Source organism: Taeniopygia guttata, chromosome 7, assembly GCF_048771995.1.
Source record: "Taeniopygia guttata chromosome 7, bTaeGut7.mat, whole genome shotgun sequence".
Classification (NCBI taxonomy): Eukaryota; Metazoa; Chordata; class Aves; order Passeriformes; family Estrildidae; genus Taeniopygia; species Taeniopygia guttata.
This window is the reverse complement of record NC_133032.1, coordinates 19,108,368-19,130,964: the sequence shown is the minus strand read 5'-3', so window position 1 is coordinate 19,130,964 and position 22,597 is coordinate 19,108,368. Positions and strand designations below refer to the sequence as shown.

The 22,597-nt window shown below is 37.2% G+C and overlaps 1 protein-coding gene across 14 annotated transcripts in view; it reads left to right on the top strand.

The window, feature by feature from the left end:
- ZNF385B (zinc finger protein 385B) overlaps positions 1 to 22,597 on the top strand; it is a 155,909-nt gene that overhangs the window by 38,832 nt on the left and 94,480 nt on the right. The gene's annotated exons all lie outside the window — the stretch shown is intronic.

Genomic DNA, 22,597 nt, shown 5'->3' with positions numbered 1-22,597 from the left:
TTGGTGAGGTGAGACCTCCTATGATTATATTTGTATATGCTGATAGTATTTTTTTAAATAAAACAAGGAAAACTGTTGAAAAATATTTATTAATTGTTTTTCTTGCTTGCTACAGAAATGTCTGTGCTTACTGTGTAAAGACTGCTGTGGTTTTGGTTGTTTTTTTGTTGTTTTTTTTTTTTTTTTTTCTTCTGAGGAACTAGGACAACTCATGCTTTTTCCTGCTAAATATATTTATGAGGCAGCTGTTTTATAGCTTTCAGCTCCAAAGTTATAGATAAGTGTGTATTTGTTTGACAGAAGATTCGAGAATTTCCATTTGCTGCCAGTACATGTAAAGCTTGGCTAAGCAGACTGCATCAGGAGCACACACCATTTGTATTAGCCAATCTGTCTTTGCAAGTCCCAGGGCCACTATCTTGCTAGAAGCCACTGTGTGCTTTTGAAAGCATGAAATTAGTTTTATACTGAGCACATAGTTTCTCATTTAGCAGTTCTTTTTATGGTAATGGTCAATTATGGTTCAGTGCCAGAATTTTGGTGTTCTGTCAAAGCTGATAGCTTTTGCTAAGGTGTTCTTTGGAGATAAAGACAAACAAAATAAAAAAAAAACCATCCCCAACACAAATGCAGTTTGTGGTGGGGATCCTAGGGAGATGCACATAAAAGAAAGTTCTCCTGAATGACCTAAGTCTTGACATTGCTGACAGCATTTTGGAATTACTTTGTTGTAGTATTTCAGAAAACATTTGTTATTCATGACATGAAATTATTAAATTAATCGTCACCTTTTTATACTTAATACGTTTTTTTGTTTACTCTTTTTTTTTTTTTCCTGTGACATGTAAAATTGCTATCTCTCAATGCTAATTTTCTCTGTGTGCTTATTTAATCATTAAGGTCAAAATACATGTGAAAAATGTATATGATGCACCCTAAACATTCAGGATGATTTTTAGATAGCTGCTTTACAAGCTTTTCCCTTTCTTTAGGAATCTATAGAAGTCAAAATAAGTTGTTATTAAAGCCTTTGTAAACCTTTTTTAATACATATAATTCATAAATTGATGAACCAACTTATTTTTAACCTGTGTCTTGCTCTTGGCAGGTTTTTGTTGTTTTTCTAACTATGCCAGATTTGTGACCCTTCCTCACTAGGAGCTATGCTTGATGAAAGGTTAAGGTGGTTAACATTGTGCACTTCACTTGGGTTACTCTGTCTAGCCTACATTCCTCTCTCTTGTATATAGGCAATTTAAAATTGCATTGTTTTAAATCTAGGTCTTCACAATTCTGATTTGATCCTGAAATAAGCATTTTTTAATGATACAACATTTGCTTCTTTACTCAGCTCTGTCTGCAAGGAGCAAAATTTGATGCTGCTTTTTTTTTTTTTTTTTTTTTTTTGGTGCAAGATGATGAGCTGGTAGTGTTTCTTCTAAGTGCTGAGGAGAGATCCTGTTCCACCTACTGTTATGCCTTCCTGGGATTAGAAAAAGCTGGAGGTCATAGTTCCAGAAGTTAAGTTAAGAAGTAAATGTGAGCTGGTGTACCTGTTTTTTCTTACTCCATCATCATGGAGGAGAAGAAGTAGAAGCTATGGAGAAGACTGCCTTTTGTCACAGGCACTTGGAAAGCACAGCAGTCCCACTGCAACAAAGTTCCCTTTTAAAAACCATGTTTGGATGCTTCTATAGTCATGGAAGAGATGCATACTGGCAGCTTAAATATATATTGTTATCATTTTAGGACCTTTGAGTAAATTTGCTTGCTACTTTGCAGTGTGTTTTTAAAGATTACCAGGCAGAAAATATTATGAACATTTGGAAAACAATGTGTGTGCCATGTTGCTAGCATGGCATATAAAATTTGTTTTATTTCTCTAAGTGCTTGAGCTAGAATGCCTTTCTTTGTCCTTTTGTTCTTTGGAAATTATTTGTATCATTATGGATATTAGCTTGCCAAATTTCAATCTGGTTGGTTCTTTGTTCAAAGATGGTTTTTGCAAGGTCCTTTTACCCTTAAAGATCTTGCGTTTTCTCCAAGTGCCTTTATTTTATGTTTTTCCTCCTGCCATTTCATATTGGTAGTTCAAGTGAGGGGCAAGATTTGATGTGTTGTGCTGGACAAAACCACTTCTGCTGTGGAGCTCTATTGCTTCTGTATCCATTCTCTAGCTATTTCTGTATCAGATTGTCAGTTATCACTGTGGCACTGTGATTTTAATTTCTTCTCCTTTGGAAGACATCAGTGTTAAGGTATGGTGATCTTCTGCATTTTGGGAGTTTTCAGGAGGTAGCAGCTTCTCTACTGCCAAGATTACTTTACAAAGATTCTGAAGAAGAAGACACTAAGCTAAAAGGAAAAGAAATTATTGGGGAAGTGGTATGTTGTGAGCAAATCCATGTTAGTCACTTGACTCTGGGATCCAAGTATAGCTAAGCTCTTGGTGGAAATTTTGAAATTTGCTTTTTTTTTTTAGTGGAGGTCACTGATGAATCCTGCCAGAGGAGCTGAGTGCACTGAAGTTCACTGTAGCAGCCCTGTTGAAGCTTTACTACTGAAGCTGAAGTTTATATGTTTTTTTTCCTGTCTGTATGTTAAAGAGCCAGAGGTGTTCTGGAGGTCTCACCCAGAATGTTCAGCCAAGAAATTCTTTTTTTTTTTTTAAATATACTTTCTGTTCTGTTGGATTTTGAGCAGTGCTCATAACATGACTCTGAAGGGAAAATAAACGGAGTAACTTCCCTCTTTCACATATGCTTTTTTGTTCCTGTAAGGATGTTTTTAAAATTATTTTGTAGTTGGAAGTGAGGAAAGCTGGGTGTGTTTTGATCTCCAGAGGTGTAAGGAGAGTACTTTTGTATTGACACCAGCAGTCAGGGCAGATGAAAGGCTGAATTCCTTAGCCTTGGGTAGGTTCAAGAACTACACTGTAGTGTTTGTGTCTCTGACTGAGCAGTGCAGATCTTGGGAGGAGATGAGAAGTCTTTTTAATACTCTGTGAATAGAGGAATACAGCTTCCTTAAGGCTTGAGGCTTTAAAATTCATATAGTGTGCTTCAGGAGCTACCTGAGGAAAGGGATATGACTATGAGAGATGAGTGGACAAAATCTTCCCTTTAAGCAACTTGTGAAACTTTCAGACTTCAGGCAAGATTTCGTGTTATGATGCATTTGGTAATACCATTTGTTAGTGTATGGGTTGCTCTGGATGGTGTAGGAGATCTGTGTTCAGATCACCTGTGTTCAGGTGATGAAAGGATGTTTCCATGTCAAGGGACTTTTGAGGTTACTGTAGTGTATTAAATTTTGGATTTTTTTGCTTGCCTTTGCTAGCTGTTCACATTGGTACTGTTTATATCTTTACTGTGGAAAAGACAGAGCAGGTCTCTGGTGTGCAAGTTTCCCTTTTGCTTGTTTCAAGCATTCTGTGATGGCAGAAGTTGAAACACAGTGCCTGGATTTGTAACTTCCACCTGGGGGTCTCCGTTTACTTCAGGGTATTTCATAGTAGGGGTGGAGAGATAAAGGGGAGGTAAGAAATCCATGTAGGGAGTTCTTAAAATTGTCTGTTTTTCTGCTCAAGCTGGATTCAAAATTTTCACACATGTGCATCTCCTCTGGCTCAGCCTTGAGTATTTGCAGTGATGACATCCTGAGATGTTTTTGTGATCGGACATTTAAATATGAGCAGAAATTGAGGTGCTTTTTTTATCAGGTGATCGAACTTAGGTGGAACATGGAAAAAATAAAGAGGTGAGGAAGATTCATAGGCTTTAGAGTGGCACATCTGGATAAAGAGTCACAGAAATCACTTCATCAAGAAAAAACAGCCTATTTGGAAAGGACAGAAGATTACTGTTAGGAATTGCAGTTCATGTATTGTGGACAGGTTTGGTAGTGGTACCATTTGAGCCTGACGCATCTCTAGTAAGGTTTTGAATAGTAAAAATCGATCTATTAAGTAATCATTGTAGTAACCTCTTTTTTAAGGAAACACAAACAGCACTTAGCTCCTGTGTACCCAAGTTACTTTTGAAAATAAGATTTAAGCTTCTCAGTCACTTTGGCTGCTGAGTTAAGGATAAGACTTTGAGAAAAGCCAGAGCTGAAACACCAGGAGTGTATTGACTGGGGAGCAAATCGTTATGAAAACAGCCTCAGGTTTTGGATATTTTAAATATGGTTATAAAGAATGGAAAGTGGAAAGTTCCAGATTTATTCTTGATAGCTATTGACAGAAACAAGGACAAATCTGGCAGAAACAGTTAAAAATATTGTTGTCCTTTTATTTTATCAGCTACAAACATTTACTCATTTTAATAATTCACCCTGTCTAATAAGTATTTCTCCTTCAAGAGAAAAATGTCTTTTCTTTCAATCTTCCTCCAAACAAACAAGGCAACAGTTTCAGAGATTTTCAGACTACCTTTGCAGAAAAAAGAATTTGAGTTGATGTTGTTTGGTGAAGGGTATATTAGGCTTCTACTCTGGTTATTAGTTATTGCGTGGTATCTATGCTTACTGTGTTTCTGGTGGGTTTTTTTGGGTTTTTTGGTTTTTTTCTTTTTTTTGGTTTTTTTTTTTTTTTTTTTTTTTTTTTTTTTTTTTTTGCTTAAATTCTTGGTAGGTGATGGAATGCCAGGCACAAACTTTGCCTTAGAATCCAGTTTAATGGATTTTTACGGTTTTGCTTCAAAAATACTTGTTATGATTATCCAGACATGAAATCAGTGGATGAATTGGGCAGATAAATCTATCCGTATTTTTAAAGTATTTCTACTTTGTACTGCTTTCCTCATTTGGAAACTTGGTGTTGCTTTGATCAATGGCACACTACCCTGACTGCTTCTAGTCATCCCTTTGCAAGGTTGATGCAAAGCATCAGATCTCTTTTAACTGCTTTAAATAACCAAGATAAGAATCCTAATCTCAGGAATTGTCATTCGTTAATGGAATATCTGCAGAGTGGAGAGCAGGGCTGTGTTGTTTCTGCTGGTTGCAGGTTGGCAGTCGGAGTCTCCTCCGTCCCGTGCCCGGGGTGATCACTCCCAGAGCCGCCGGCCGTGCGCTGTGCACAGGGGAGCTGCTCCGGCCCCTCTCAGGGAGCACCTGCCGAGCCCGTTCAACACTGACCCCTCTGCAAAAGCAAACTGCTGGAGCAACACTAGGAGTTTAGAAATACATGGGAGTCTGAACGAAAAATGGCAATTTTTATTCTGTCTTGAGTGGTCAAGTACATGTAGCTGGAAATTACTTATCCTAAAATGTGTCAAAATAGCAGCTTTTAGTAGGCAGCTGAGTGATGATAAATGGCAAGGAACTGCTGTGGTATTGTGCTACCTGGCCTGAAATTGAAATCCTTTTACTCAGTATATTATTTTCTAGGCCATCTATTGCATGAACATGCTGTTTACTGCCTACTTTTAATAGAGTTCTTGGGTCAGGAGAAATTGTTATGCAAAGTCAAGGTTTCAGGAGTTGCATAGCTGGTAGAACAGCCAGTAACAGTGCAGACACACAGAGGAGGAGCCTTTGAGGAACCATAATCACTTGGAAACTTTTTTCCCCTTTCTGCTTTTCCCTTTGATGTTGTTGCTGGATGCTAGTGGAACACGATGGTACTGCTGTGGTGTGGAGCAATCAGCTGCCAGCACAAAGCGAAGTCTGAAGGGACATCTACCAATTAACTGAAAATAATGAGAAAATTATTATTGTTACACTAATCAAAGCTAACTTGTTACCAAGAAATTTGGAAGTCAGCACATTTGTAAGCCATATATGGTCTAGTATGATAGTTCTGGTATGAGCAAAGTCAAAATCAGGGCATCCACTGGGGCTCACAGACTCTGAGGGCTGAAGGAATCACCAAGCCTTATCTATTCTATAATACTGGACAAAATAATCTCTGGCATTAATTCCTTTAGGAGAAGAAATTGCTTTCCCAAATATGCAAGTGTTTGCTGTTAAGTCCAATAAATCTGCAATTGAACTAGAACACATTATTTAGAGACGCATTCAAGTTCAGTTTAAGGCCTTCAGGATGTGATGAATTTACCTGTTAAGCTGTTGAATTGTTTAAATAAACCTTTACCCTTGCAGTTAAGAACTGCATCTTATTGCCAATTGGAATTTTCTAATTATGTGCTAGGAGGACCCTTTCCCTCTCGACTATTAAAGAAGCTCCATGATCAGATATATTCTCCTAGTAAAATGGCAGGGAGTCTTGATTTCAAGTCCAACACTGTTTGTATGAAGGATGCAATTACAAGCAGAGATTGTGTAACATTTGAAAAGGTTATGTATTACTTTTTTAATAACATGATTTTACATCAGTGACTCGCCGATGAATCAGAAGGACAGCTTTGCCCCCGCAGCCGTGGACTGTTGGGTCCTGGTGTTTAAAGTCTGCACGACACACTTATAACTGGAACAAATACTCTTTCAGCCAGGAGTGAGTTCATAAAGCTCTCTTTCTTTGCATCAAGTTAGAACCATGATACAGATACTGCTCAAGATTTTCTGGGCTTCTGTTGTCTTTTCCTCTCCTCTAGTTATTTTCAGCTGACAGGATCAAGATTTTCTCTGTGAAAAGAGAGTGAAAGGAGAGTAATTTTCCATTTCAAATTCCTTGCTTATGGTATGGGCTCCTTATTTTGCTCCTTTTTACAGAGTTGGCCTCTGTTCCTAATACTGTATTTTAAATACTGAAAGGCAGCTATGTAGCAAATCTGTGTCCACTGCTTGGTACCATCTGGGATGTGAGGGGAACTTTGTCACTCAAAGTTATTTTACCAGTTCAAAAAGAAAAAATGCATAATATTTTAGCTTAATATCGATGTAGGGTTTGTATTGGCATAGCTTTATCTGATTTTCTGTACATAATGTTGCCTAATTTTCTTGGTTGTAGTTTCAAAAGCTTTCATTGATCTAAAGCATACTTTTGGTGAAGACAGAAAGTGGAGAATGGAGAATCTAACCAGCTTGTAAAGATACTGTGTACATGATTTTGTGACAGATGTTTCCTTATAGTTTTACCTAGGTTTTAGGGAAAGAATATATGTAATCTAATAGTGTAAATAATTTTGTTGAGTTTCTATCTTTTTTGCATACATTAGTACTCACACTCATGCTCATTAGCCATTGTTTTTTTTCTCACTTCATTGTATTGTTTAGAGACAGTATCATCCAGAGTTATGGTATTTCTGATTCCAGGGAGTGTGCTGCCAGAATATAGATTTTCTTTTCTTGATACTAGCACTATGAATTTGAGTATTGCTTGGGATTTATTTCTGCACTTTGCTTGAAACTTGACTTTTATCTAAGTTCTTCTCTCTTCTGGGTCAGTGTATGTGTACCTGTATTTAAGGTTTTGAGGGTGTTGTCCATGAATAAATCAAAAAGTAACATGGCTTGAATTAAATAACATTATTTTGTAGCATTATCTAAAGTGAAAATGCTCAAACTAAAACAGAAGTAGAATTCTTTTTTGCACATCACTGAAAAGCTGGCAAAGTTGGTCACTCCTGGACTGCCTGCTTTTTCTCCTGCTATGTAAGCTTCCCTCTATTTTCCCCTTCTGAAGTCAAGGAGTTACCTCAGGTTAGTTACTTTATTTTTCTGAAATATCGTCTTACAGTAACTCTTTTAGTTCAAATTTTATGTAGTCATGTGGTAGTATTTTCTCCCCTTCTCTTATACTTCTCTTTTAGTATCAGGGTTCCTAATTGATTTTTCTCTACAGTGAATAAAAATGTGGTGTATTTTCCTGTGGCTTACGTTCCTATAGCTGCAAAATTAACTGAAATCTAACTTCGAAGGTTTGATTTTTATAGTTTTTTTCCTTTGGTAAACAACTATTATTTTTTAATGGGCTTTTTTAATTGAGGTTGCTAGTAACTGCTGAGAAAAAAAATGCCTCTTTTTTTGTAAGTAAGGCATTTATAAAAATGAAAATATTTTCCTTGCAAGTTTTCACAAACTCGGTGAGCTTGGATTGGTTCCTCTAAAATGACAACATGTTGGAAGTGTTTTTCCTCTTTCATCATCTCTCAGTGACATGTGCATCTGAGGTTTCTGATCTCTGGCTTAAACTACTGTTAAATTTTCATTATAAATGTGCCACCTACTGGAGCAAAAGGCCCATCAGCAAATATTTATTAATGTTATCTTGTCCCAGACACATTTGCATAGTAATTTCTTGCTAGATTCCTGTGTTTGTGGTTGTCAAATCTACACTGCATTTTGTCAGCCTCACCATAGGGTATGAAAATGGTAATAAGAATTGGAGGGGATGTGGAGCATAAAGGTTTAAACATACCTTGGAAAAAAAAAAAAGAATTGATATGCTGAATTTTAATGAAAAATACCTGCCTGAAATTAATGTCCAGTAAGGGAATCTTAAATTCACAGGTACTCTAGGTAGTCTAAGTCTTGATTTCAGGATGTAAACAACAACAACAACAAAAAAATCACTTAATTGTTCAATACAGCCTTGTAGCAAAAAGAAAATTTAAACAAGACTTTAGATTATGCGGTAGTTTTTTGGGGATTTTTTTGTTGGTTTTTTTTTTTTTTATCTTTGGTCTTGTCTTGACATAGGATCAGTCATGTTCATCTTTACAAATGAGAGGCATTTTGCTTGGAGCCTGTTGTCTTTTGTGTTACCATAATGAAATGAATTTATATTGCATATATGTCTTAAGAGCTACAATTCTATTGTGCTAAACTTGTACAGAATTATGGAAAAGGCTTATTCCCAAAATTTTTTAATCTGCCTTTGAAATATAAGGCATTAGGGCAATAGTGCAAACTAGAAGAATAGAGAGATCTAGGAAAATTTGCTCTCCTAAATTTAAATTATTTTCTTGATGTTTCTCATGAAAGCGAACACTTGTTTGGCAACACTTGATTGTATCATGGTAGAAAAACTATCTAATATATGAACAAAACAAGAAGAGGAGCTTCCTTAACAGTCATCCGTTTTTCCATATTAAATATTAATATTAAATTTATTTGTCCTGTAGGACAGTATTTGACTTAAGCAGGATTGTCTTTTTTTGTCATTGGGCCAACTATGATGTAGCTGATATATTAACGAGACAGCTATAAAATTTGGTGGTTTTCCTTATTCAAGTTGCTGGTTTTTTCCATGCCTTGTGAATACAGCTCAGCCATGGGGGCATTTGCTTTTGAAAAGGAAGAATGAGTCAAGGAACCAGCCTCAGAACATGAGTGTGCAGTCCAACAGGCTATGAAGGAGCAGACGGAGCCAGGAGCTCTCTGATCTCTTCCCATCTCAAGTTGTGGTGCATGTTGCAAACACACAGGTTTCCAGGTCCACAATGTTAAATGCAGAGAGTCCAAACTATACTCACTCAATCTTAAACTTCCATTATAGTTCAATGAAAATATAATTTACTTAAATTCGGAGTTTTTAACACAGATTTGTAATGATCATAGTCAGTGTCCTTGTACACTGCCTGCTCCCTTTGAGCTCTCTAATTATGTTAGACATGTTTTGCTCTGGATGTGTTGGGATGGTGGTACGTATCTATTTGGTCAATATGCCATAGATATATGAAATCCAAGTATCTATGATAGACTGTCAAGGATGATGTGGCTGCTGGTAGGACTCTGTGACACACTGGGATGGCACAGTAATTGGCAGGAGATAGTAGCACAATACTTTTATTCAGGTCTTGCACCTATTTTTCTGTGTTCAAGGGAGAAATTGAATTTCCTGGTCATAGATATTACGTTGCCTAAATTCCCTTTTCTTTATTTGATAATTGAATGTCCAATTTAATATTTTTAGGTGAGGAAAATTTAGGTTTTATGTTGAGTAGTCCTGCTTATGAGAAATATAAATGACATTTTTTTCTTTGGTAAGTGATGATCAGAATGTGTTGTCTGCAGTTCTGTGCAACAGGCTAGGGTATATGTCTGGCTTCACTCCAGGGAGTGAAGTTGGAGTGTGCTGGGGCAGTGCTTCGGGAAGCATGTTGCTTGCAGGAACAGTGCTCACATTTCTATTGGCTGGACAAGTAGGAACATCAGCTGGAGTCATTAATGTTGTTGTCTTTAGGAGTGCCTGTAGCTGATCTGCCTGCTTTCCCAGAATAGGACACTGAAGCTAGTAAATAAGGCAATAAAATATTTCACACCTAATAAATTTCATAAACCAAAAGCAAATAAATTCTAAACAGTTCTAGGAAGAACACAGTTGTTCCAAATGTTAAGAGATTGAGGTAGAAAAGAAAAGAAAAGGATAAGAAACAGCACTGCTATTTTTATAGGTGGAGGTAAAGATTGTATTTCGGGAAACTTTTGAAATGCTTTAAAATACTTCAGTAATGAAAAAAACAGAAAAGAGAAGTAAATCCTAAGCAACGCCTGAGAGTAAAAACATTTAAAGTACACGAATGTTACTCAACAAAATAAATGGCTGCAAGAACATATCCCCAGGAGGTATTAAAAAAAAAAAATCATTACAGAAAAGAAATGTAAAAAAAAAAAAAAATCAAGTCGTGCATGCATTATTATGGGTATATGGAGCTGGTTCAAAGCCTGTTTCTTCATAACTGGGCTTTTACGAAAAAATAAGTTACTTATCTGTTATTAATTACATTAAAAATATTATTCAAAGCATGATTTTTTTTTTGTCAGAAATTATTTGGTTATTAGTCTCTTCTCTAATAAGTTATATTGGCTGTCTTTAATTTTATCATTTTTACAGGGAAGTATATGCTTTGACATAGTATATGGACATGTAGCCTTAAAAAATAACTAAAAATAATTCCAGAGTACAAAACTGAGAGAGCAGAGAAGTGATACACTAGATCTCAGGATAAGTTATTTTGAGGAATTACAATTGGAGTTGTGTACTTTCATAAAAAAACAGCATAAATTATTTGGTTCTTATTTCAGCTTATAGCCTGTTATGTCCAAGCAGAGGAAGTTTGTAATATGCAAAATTGAGGATAACAGAATCTGGTAGGAGTGGAAGAGACAGGCTAGTTGAAGTCACTGAGAGAGATATGCAATACCTGGTTATCTTTCATAAAGTAGCATTTTACTTTCAGCTATTTAAAATATGACCTTTTTTGTGACATTAGCATAAACTACTAAATAAAAAAATCACTTTTTGGAGGACCATCTGGAATTGTTTTGAAAGTGGAAGGCCCAAACTTTTGATTCCTGTAAATAATGATGCCTTTCTAGGGTAACCTCAAAAAGGTTTGCTTGCCAACTATATGTTGTAGCCATAAATAAAACATAATTTTATTTCTCTTCCAACCAAGAAAAATTATTTGGTAACTACTTTTCAGTCTTTCATAGGCAAGCTAAACAAGTGCACATAAAATATTCTGTCTGTGACATTATGTGCTCCTTATCACTGTCATAGCAAATACCATTAAAATTGCTTAGAGATATTTTGAGAATTTTACTTGCAGTTCTTCTCTCCCGTGTACAGGAGGGAATTGCAAGGAAGGTTTGAAGAAGGCAAGACATCAAGGTATAGGATGTATTTCAGTGTAGTAGGGGGCTTTAGGTATAACAAATTTCAGTGTGTCTGTGTCTCATGCTTGTGGCATTGTGGTGGGGCTTTGGATGTTTGGTATTTTTCAGCCACATTAATGGTGACCTTTATGGCCCTTGGCAAGCCTTAAAATTATTTCCACTTTTGTCAGTTCATAATGACTTGGCTATTGTCAGTATCTTGGAGGAGTTTCAGACTCGCATGCTATCAGAAAAACTCCCTCCAGACAGTACTCCTTGTGAACAAAAATGGCTTCAGCTGGGTACTGGATATTGCTGACCATTTTTGTGGTGCCTTTTTATGCTGCAGGATGACTAGGATGGTGTTTAGCTGCATTTGTGAAGCTGTGACAGCCTTCCTTGTTTAGTATGTTAGATAAAGGCTGTTCTGCCTTTATTCAAGTGGAACAGATTGCAAAGCTTCTCTGCACAGGTGAAATTACCTGTGCCTAGATGATAACCCTGGTTTTGCCATGCTGCTAAAGGAAACCTGTATATCCACTCCTGTGAGCTGAATTTTTTGTCTGAATAATTTGTTTTGAATAGGTGTTTTAATGTTCTGCCATGGTTCCCAAACACAAACAGGGTTGTTTTTTTTTTCCTTCTGTCTTTTCCAAATATAGCAATTAAGCACCAAATTGCTGAAAATAGAAGCTAGGTAGGCCAATTTGCATCCATGGCAGGTGTTGCTGTCTATTTCTCAAATGTTTTCTCTGGTGTGTCATTAAGCTTAGCTCAGCAGTGGCTGTTTCAGGGTGTGCACATGATGAGCAGGCACACTGTGCTGTCATTGCTGGTACTTAGTCCCTTTATAGGCAGTACCACTGCTCTGACTGTATTGAAGGGAAGCTGCTCCTGTTTGAAGAGTTCGTGTGTATTTTCAACATTAAAAGGTTTGTGATAGGGTGGCCATCAGACAGAAATTTCCTATGTCAGGGATGGCATAAGGTGTGATCTGCTTGTGACAAATCAGTTGAATGCTCGCTTTTAGTGGCAGAAGGATTGGCAAGGGGGAGGAGGGACTGCTTTGCAAAGAGCCTTAAAAGTTCAACATCTGAACATGAGCTATGCCAGGGCTTGTCATTGTCTGGTGGTGAGAGCTCTCCCACCACTCATCCATGCAGATGGCAAGTTTTGGTGTGTTCAGAGTGTTGGCCTTCTTTCAGGCTGTGCAGTAGAGTGGTCATCATTGGCTGCAGACCAAGAGAGTTAATTTCTGCACTTCTGTTTAATGAGTTAATATCACCCTAATGTAGACTTTCATTCTGGCTTAGGTGGTTGGTCACAGTTATAATATCCAGATGCTGTCTTCCATTATTTGAGCATTATTTGAGCATTATTTTCCCATTCTCCTCAGCAAGCTGTGCATTACCCAGCCTTGATGGGGGTGTTATGTGCACTAAGCACAGCCTTACAGCAGTGCAGCCCCACCAGATGCATGAAGCAGTGTTATAGTCAAAACCAGAACACTGAGAGCTTGTAAAGCAAACCAGAAGTTGCACTGCAACCAGGGTAAATATTTGGCTAAAAATGAGCCAGTGTGTAAGGCTATGCTGTAGAGACTTATTAGCCATATCTGAAAAAAGCGGTGAAGGACAATCCTATTGATTTGTTCTTATCTTGATGACCTTGTAGGTTGAGTTAATGGTTTCTAAACTCAGTTGATGAGTTTGGATGACAGTTCTGTTTGTCTCCACTCTAGGAGAAAGGGAAGTAGTATAGAGTTGAAAAATAAACTCTTATGATTTTGTTCACTCTCTTAACCTCCAATATGTATTTTAATTTGCATGGGTGTTGAATCAATGTAGACATAGTAACTGTATAATCTAGAAAAGACTGAAATGTAGTTCATCTGCATTAAATTACTTACTTCTCAAATCTTATGACCTGGAAGTCATCTGGAATTACAATAGGGGTCATAACACTTGGCTGATAGATGCCTTTAAAGAAGCTGGGGTTTGACAAGGATGGGGAAAAATTAGTCTGGTCTTAAACCAGGCTGATTCTCACTGTGGTACTTACTCCTGGTGTGGTTTGGAAGGCAGAACACGTTTTTGCCTTTGTGTGGATACTTGTACCTGGAGAGGAAGCTGTTTTTTAGGACGGTAGGGCTGTAGAATCATCTCAGGGAATGATCTTTTGTACTAGATCATTAACTGATTTAAAAATTATCATAGCTTCTGAAAATCCAGATATAAAAGCAAGCATGCAGAATTTCATGTACCTGCTGCTAAGATACATCCTGATTTTCAGTTCCCATGTGGCATAGTGAACTTCACCTTCATACATAATGTTGTTAAAATTTGGATGTTTTATTGATGAAGTGGCTGTTGCTCTCTTGTAAATGTTAACTATGAGAGCAGTCTGCATAAGATCAAGAGGCACTAAGGGATAAGGTAATTGGAATTTTTAAAACAACTGTATCTGTTTCAGAATGAAGATTCATGACAGAAAAAATAAGACAAAATAGATCTCACAGTTTCAGCATAATTAGGATTTTTGCCAGGGGTTGTTATGGGAATACTTTCTTAAATATTTTACCCTTACCCCTTTGAAAGTTTTGATGTCAGATGAGCAGGATTTTCATTCTTTATTAAGGATTTTCATGCTTTATTAAGCTCTGATTCCCAAACTGCTAGCTAACAAAGAGGACCAAAGCTGTAATTAGCATTTACCTCTTTCTTTTCCTTTCCTGTCCTGATGGAAAGATCCTCAAGTCAATCAAGATAAGGGGAAATTTTGTTAAAGCATTAAGGGTTTTGTTCTTACTGAAAAGTTGTGAAAAAAAACCCTAAGAAACTACATAATAATATATAGTTATATAAAATATATATAAAAAGTAAAATAAGGTGGGGGAGTCCACATAATTTGATATTGATTTAAATTATGTAAATAAATCTGCTCTTGGTAACTTGCACATTAGTATTCTCTTCAGCAAGGTGGTTAAGGGTGCTTAAGTATGACCTCTGCCCAGGCAAGGAACAAAAAGAAAAATAACAACAAATGTAGAGAAGGTATAAAGGGGAAATAGGACTAGTATTTTTACAGGGGGTTTTTTTGGGTTGTTTTTTTTTTTAGGACAAGTAAAATTAATGATAATATGTAGAGACTTCTCTATAAAAATTCCATCTACTGTGTCCAGTATTAAAGCTCTCTTTTAACAATATTGACAAGTAAAGCCTTGACCTCTATATGTTACTGAGAAGAAATCTTTGAAATAGTCTTAGCAACATCCACTTAATTGATTATTTGAAGACATCTGAGCAGGAAGATATGTCCATGTCTTAAGGTAGATTCTTGTATTAATGAGCTGGTCTCTCATTTCCTGAGCCAGTATCATTTAGCACAACATTTTTATGCTGTCTTTTTTTCTCTCATTTAAGTGCCAGTGCTGTTAATGCTCCACTGCACAGAAAAGGGTTTAAAGCAGGTGTAGACCTCTTGGCTGAGAATTTATTAGTGTCTGTCTTTTTATCTTATCATGTAACAGAGAGGAAATTATGTTCTGTTGCTTTATGTTAACATGTAACAGAGAGGACATGATTTAAGTAAAACAGTAGCCAATATTAAAATAATAAAGTTCACATGGGGTAAGGTAGGGAAGATGAAAGAACATGTGTAGAGTAATGTAATATACTGAAAATTGATAATAACTTTATTTTGGTAAGCTAAATTTCTTCTGGATAGAAAACACAAAAATGAGAAGTACAAGATGAATAAAGGATTTGGGTTTTTAACTTCTGTTTGTAAAACTAAGGAATATATGTCATAATAAGACACAAATCCTATGCAAAATGGTAATAAGACCATTCCCAGATGAGTATTACTGTCTATTCTGCTAAAAATAATGCTTTTTCTGGGGAAGAGGCGCACAGAGCATCTGATGTTATATGCTATCACAGCCAGTTATAATACAAAAGCACTTTTTTGTCAGTATTATATGAGAGAACCTGAAAAATTGTATAGGGGGTCTTTTTGTCCCCTCATGTTTCAGCATCTGAAGACATGAAATTATTTCATATTCCCCTTTCCAAACCCTGACATTATATAATAATTTTATTTGAATACAGAAGTGGATTTCCTATGTCACATGGAGCAATGCAGGTATTTTAAAAACCTCTTAACTGAATCACTCTTGAAATTTTTGTATCTTGAATATTTTTAGTCACAGTATTTTGAGTTGTGATCATTTAGTAATAAGAACAATTGCTTCTCCATCTCTCAGATTACTCTACAAAGATTGAACTCATTTCACAGGGATTTTGGCAAGTGGCTATTAGCAGTATAGATGGCCACTTTTCCTTGTAGATTGATTTAATGAGTATAGGTTTAATGAGATTTCTTAATAGTATTTTTTGCTCTAGAACTGTATATATAGATCATCTATTACTAGATAAAGCTTGATCTTTAGTGGACTATGCTATGTATAGTGTCTGTGATCTGGAACTTGCTTGAGAAACAAACACTGCATAAACAGTTGTAGAAGTCATAATTTCATGTGTCTATTTTGAAAAGAGGTGAACAAGAGCTAAATTCTCTGATATAACTATGTTACATTAATTTAAAATGCTTGTGACACATTTTTTTCACTACTTTTTTTTTTAATGTCTTTTTGGTATCATCAGCTTATATGTGCATACTTATAACATTTATCACAACATATTCTTGCAAAACTGGTTAATCTTTTCAGAGAATGGCCCAGGTTAGAAGGGATCTTGAAAGACCATCTGGTCCAAGCTTTCCAGGGAAGGGAAGTCATGGGAAGATTATCTAGCTGCTTGTCCACATCTTGAAACCACCAGCAATGAGGATTCCATCATGTTCCTGGGGAGGTTGTTGCAGTGAATTCATCTCACTGTAATTTTTTCTCATGTCAAGATGAAGCATCTCCCAGTGTACTTCTTACACTTCACCTTGTCTTCTCGGTGTGGATCCTCATGGAGAGAGAGCCTCCACCCTCTTTGTGACTGTCCTTTAATTGACAGTGCTGAAATTCTGTTATGAGTTCCCACCTAAGCCTTCTCTTTTCCAGGGAGAAAAGTCCAACTCCTTCAGTCTTTCCTCAAAGGGCAGGTTCTCCAGACCTTTGATCACCATTAAGGGCCTTCTTTGGACCTCTCCACTCTGTCCACATATTTATTGGTTTTAGTGCAGCCTGACAAGTGCTGAGTAGATTGAGAGGATCACATCTCTATCTCTGTTTATAAAGCCTCTGTGGCCTGAGGATTGAAGATTAATCTTCATTAAGATTAAACATGTTATTTTTTTCATACTGAGATTTCAAAGTGATTGAAATGACCAGAGTTTGTTATACTGTTTTTCAATCTCTGTGTTTGGATTCACAGCCAGTAATGTCAGTAATGTTTCTATTTTGTGCTCTTTATATGTGAGTGGTTATGGATGGATGGTGTCCGCTCCTCTGTAAAGGAAAAGCAAAGATATCTGTCTTCCTCAGCAAGTGGATGTGAGGTTGCAAGATGTATTTCTGTGCTGGTCTTTGTACTCTGTCACATATATGAAAATAGAAGTTTATGTGAAGGATTGTGACAAAGCTGCTCTGGCTCTTCATTGCTTCTCAAGTTTCAGTCTTGATCCAAATCTGGCTCTGGTAAGGAACACTTGTCTCATTAGTCAGTTTTTCTTGTCAGGAGACAGCAATGCTGACTGAAACAAATTAATGGGAGCTGTTTGAGAGGGGTGGACAGAAGAGTGCTTGTGTGCCTGACATCAGAGATGTCCAAAACCAAAATGCTGCGGTACATTTTAGCTGATTTCTTAATGTGGAACTAGTATTTCACAGTTCTGTTGCTGCCAATCTCATGTGTTCATTTACAATTATGGGAGAGAATTGCTTGGCTGAAGGTTCAGTTTAGTTCCAAAGATGACAGAATTTTTCTGTAATGGTCCTCTTCTAGGTTCAGGAGGTACTCACATCTTTCTTGTGATATATTTGACAATGGCTGCCCTGTGCAGGTTAACCTCTAAAGACGGAATATGTTTTGGTGGTCTGTATTCTTCACACTGGTGTTGAAGGATGTAAGCTCTTGGCTTGTCGGATTTGACATTGAGTTAATTATGCAAGCTTTTCCTTCCTCTCAGTTACCTTTTATGTGAAACCTATATAGACTCCTTTCTAAAGTAGTTATTTTCTCATCTGCGACATATATTTAAAGATTTGAGATGCCAAATTAAATACTCTTTTACCTGCCACATCATGTGTGGTGTTTTTTGTAGAAGTCAGTTTGCTCTTTCTCAAGTTTCCAACCTGGGAGCAGATTTTTTAAAGAAAATTCTTACAGATATTATTTTATGTCTAAAAAATATGAAATTAAGAAGAGGAAATCTAAGATTAAGTTATTCTAAGAACAACCATTTCTGTTCATCTTTTACCAAGTCTGCTTAACCCCTAAATTTTCCCCTGAAACCAATGAAATGAAGGGAGATACCTGGCATGCTCAGTAGACCAATAGGCATAAAAACCTAAAAAAGTGTGCAAAATACAGAAATAATGAGATTATATCCTGATTAAATAATTGCAGATATATTGAAAGCAGGTGAGGTTGTTTCTCTTACTGCCCCTTCACTAAGTGAAGGTGCTTGTTAAGGTACTTGTTTTAACCAGGAATATTGTATAGCAGACAGCAAACCCAAGCTGGACAGTTAATCTGTCCAGACAGTACTTTATTTATGCAATAAATTTATTTATTTATATCAATTCATTATTTATCATTTGTTTCTAAAGGAGACATAGAAAAGATCTTACTGGAATTTGAAATATATTGGTAGTCATTATGATATCTTTCCCAGGTGTTTAGTATGGTTCTACAGCTGTCAAAATGAGCAGACTTCATAAACTGACTAATTTACAGAAAGTGGCCCTCTGCACAGTTCCATTTAAACTGCCTTTCTAAATGTTCAACATTCTATTTAAGAACAAAATTATGGTTTTTTTTGCTGAGCCCAGCAGGCCAGACATACATACATAAAGTGAGGGAATTGTTAATGGGAATAATAAATTAGTAGAGACATAATTTACCCAGAAGACTTTTTCAAGGAGAGTGTCCTTATATGTTTAAAAGAAAAGGAAACTCTCAATTTTCCATTAAATTTAAGAGCTGTTAGGTGCCCAAACATTCTGTGGCTAAGGGAGATACTGGCTGTCCTGCAGAGTCCATCTCATTCAGCTGGTTTTAGTTCAGCTGGTCCTGGATGTTTGTTCTTCATGTTTTGTTGTGTGCCAGTGCACAAAGCTTCCTCATGAACTGGCTTGCTCAACAAAGGCTGTCTTGTAGTGTCACTTGCAAGTTGGGCACATGTAAACCCCTTTCACTTTGGTAGGTTTTTCCTGTATTGTTGGGGAGAATCAAGCCTGTCAGGGAACCTTCAATTAGTACTGTATAAGCAGGAGTGATTGCAACTGTGGTTCTGTACCATTCATTTAAAGAGAGTTTGGTTTGTGCTTTCTGTGGGAATCCAGGGCTTCCCTCTTGCTGCCCTGGAGGGCCTGGGACCCCAGCAGGGGGTCAGGAACCCCCCTGGACAGAGCCCCGAGAGGCACTGTCTCTGATCTCTGTCCATGGAAAAGAGTTTTCAATCTTACAGGATGAATTACAAGCTCTGAGTGTTTGATATGAGTAATAATTAAGTATGGCACGGGTGCAAAAGTAAAATTTTAGGTTTCTAGATTAGGGGTTCAGAGGGAACAAGATGGAGGAAATTGGGTGTGTCTTGTCCTTTTCCTCCGTCTTCATGCCCTCCATGTTTCACTGTAGTGTTGGCATTTTTCTATTGGTTTAGGCTGGGGACACGCTGTTTAACATAGATGATAGATATTGGCACATTATTGTAAATGTAGTACACGTAGTTTCTGGTATATAATGTTTGTAACATCCCACTGAGGGCAGAGCTCCACACGCTGCCCTGCAGGACAGACCTGTGGCAGGGCAGCAGAACATGTTAGAGATAAACAGAATAAACAACCTTGAAAACAGCACAGACGAATTATGGCTTCTTTTTTGGCTACGGGGCAGAAAGACAGAGACTTTCTACAATCTCGGAATCATCAATACCCACAGATTCCGACAGCTTTCTTTTAAGAATACCTCAGACTTAAACTGAGGTGAAGCTGAAGAATTGCAGAAAGACAGCTGGCCTAGTTTTCCAAGGACAGAGTATCTGCAGTTTCTTTTGGCTTCTCTGCAGTTTCAGAGTATCAGTGCTTTGGGAAACTGGGTTGAATGGCAGATAATAGTGAAATAGCCCTCAGGAATAATCGTCATATAAGGGAAGGCTTAGTCAAACGGCTTTACACTTTGATATTTTTATTTAGTTAATAATAATGTTGAAATAACCTAATTTGGATAGTATTTTTAAATTAAAAATTTAAAATTTAAAACAGACGTTGGCATGTCTGTTGTAATAAAAATAATTTAATTCTTATCTGTTTTCTCTATGATTATTAGAAGCTCAGTTATGTTTTTATGAGAATAAATCTGCATCCTGTCATGCATTGTTGTATGTTGGCACTTTGCCAAAAGGGTGGCAGACTGCAGTGCTATAAATCTGTTGAATTCCAAACAAACTCATTTCAAGAAAATCACAGAAAATACATGCCAATCTGAGAGAATCCAAATTACTTCAGTCTATGATTAATTAAATTAGGTTGCTTCAAAATTCATAACAGGTGCCTGAAATGACCTTACTTAATGCTGTCAGTGTTTTAAATATCTCTGGAGAATTTGGATTAGCTGATTGAGTACCCCATTACAGAAAGGATGTCCTAAGTGAGCATGTTGTCCCAAAGGGATACATCTCAGATGCCCTGAAGGAAATACATACCCAAATGCATGTGATGAAAGGCAGTTAAGGTATCAAGGAAGAGCCTTTGAGGTTAAAATGTCAAGATTAGTATTTTGTTCAGATTGAGAAAGGGAGGATGTCATGTACACAATACAAATATAATGGAATATATATGGGATCTATATGGAATGCTTACAAAATATAACAACATTCAGAGTGACTGTTTCAGGATGAAGTAGTTGCTCTGTGATGTTGCTGTGGTTTTTGAACTGTAGTAACATAACCTACACAATCCCTGTGATGTTTTTAGAACTGCTAGCTTTGTAAGCTGCAGAGCAAACTGATGGAATTTTCCATTGCAATGGTATAGGTGGAGGTTTGACAGCGCAGCCACTGCTGCAGTGCTGTTCCTGGAGTTGGGGTGTGTTGTTTTTCTTCTATCCAACGCCTGGAAATTTTCAGCCAAGTTTCTGTACATCTTGCACTTGTTCATACACAGCTTTGGGAGCATATGCTTGTGTTGATAGTAGATATATATATACCTATGGAGTCTCAGAAATATTTGAATGACTGTGTACATCTGTGAACCTGTAAACCTTTGGGGATGGGTTTTAACAGGTGTAAATCTACTTCTAGTTCTGATGTGTCTGAACACATGCCATCTCTGCAAAGCCCATGTACACAATTTGATGACTGTGAAAAAAAGAATGCTGGCAGCCAAGAAAAATTAACCCCATGTCTTTGTGTCAGTTAAGCAGTGTAAATGACTTTCACACCTAAGGCTGAAATAAAAATGAGCTAGTGCTTGTCGCCATGCTCTGAGAGGCCGGTCTCTTTGTTGAGTAACAGGATCCATCTGCTTCAGGAAAAAATTTCTATAGCAGACTCTGTCCTACTACATGAATCCAGCTGCCTGACCAGAGAAACAATTGTCCCAGTGCAGTGCAGAGCCCTTGGTCAGCATCTCACATGCATCTTCCATGTCCAAAATAGTCCTGGCATGGGTTTTGTGCTGGGTGGTTCCATTCTGTCAGCTTTCTCCCTGCCCATGGTCTGAAATGTAGTTATGCTGATGCAAGAGTGTATTTTCTTTCCAGCTGGCTTTGCAGTGGGTGCCATTGATTTGATATTTTGCAGATATACTGAAACCCAGTCTACAGTATGAGGTATTGTGCAATCCTGTGGGGAGGGGGAAAAAGGGGCAAAAAATACAAAAACAAAAAAATTCCCCCCCCCCCCCAAAAAAAAAAACCTCACAAAAATGAAAAAAAAAACAAAACCCAACCGCTAACTCAAGCATCACCAGAAAGGAAAATAATTTTGTATGCAAGAAGAGAAAACAAAGAAGAAGAAGCTAGTATGATCATAGTTATGAACAGCGGAGTGTGAATTTAGGTAGAGAAAGGATAGATGGAAATACCAAGAAAAGGAAAACTGAGAGAAAGTGACAAATATAGGAAGGATTGAAGGGTAGGGAGTTTGTGAAATGTGCAATTCCTCCCCTGCTTGAGGAGGCTGTGTGGGAGAAGACTGGAGCAAATATACAGTCCACAGAACAGACATCTCACTTCACATTTACAGAGTATGGGTAAAAATTAAGTTTCTTGGATTTGCCCGTTAAGCAACTCAGCCCCTGAAGGCAGGAGACTTTCCTCAGCCTGTTTTAGGACTCTGGCTGAACACAAGTGCTCAGAGAGTCACACTGTCCTACCTGCACTCAGTTGAAACACCTGGCTTAGGACTGGGCTGTACAGGCTTCTACCCCTGCAATTTATCAGAAGTGATTTCACCTGTAGAACTTCCTCTCGTGACCTGCCATTAAACAAGAATGTCCATTCAGGAGGGAGGTGGTAGGTTAAAATCTGAACAGAAAGAGATATTGATGTTTTGAGTATGTCTTCCAATAAGATCCCTGAATTAGTGAGCCTATGAGAATGTTTTTTAATGGTGTTAGGGTGTTATTTAATGTGGTTTAGTTTCTCTTTTTTGTTTCTTCTTGCATCAGGATGCTATGCTTTTCATAACAAAAAACTCAGATGGTAATTTGGAGTCAGTTTGAGCTGCCAGCTCATCTTATACCTGGATGCATTGCTTATTTCTTATACCTTCACTCTCTCAGTAAAACTGTCTTGATGCTTTTTACCTATGTTCAAACTTTTTGGATATTAGTCCTTGCAAAAAATTTGTTTGGTTTGTTGGGGGGGGGGGGGGGGAGGGTAAAGGTTTTATTGGTTTGGGGTTTTTTTTTGTGTTT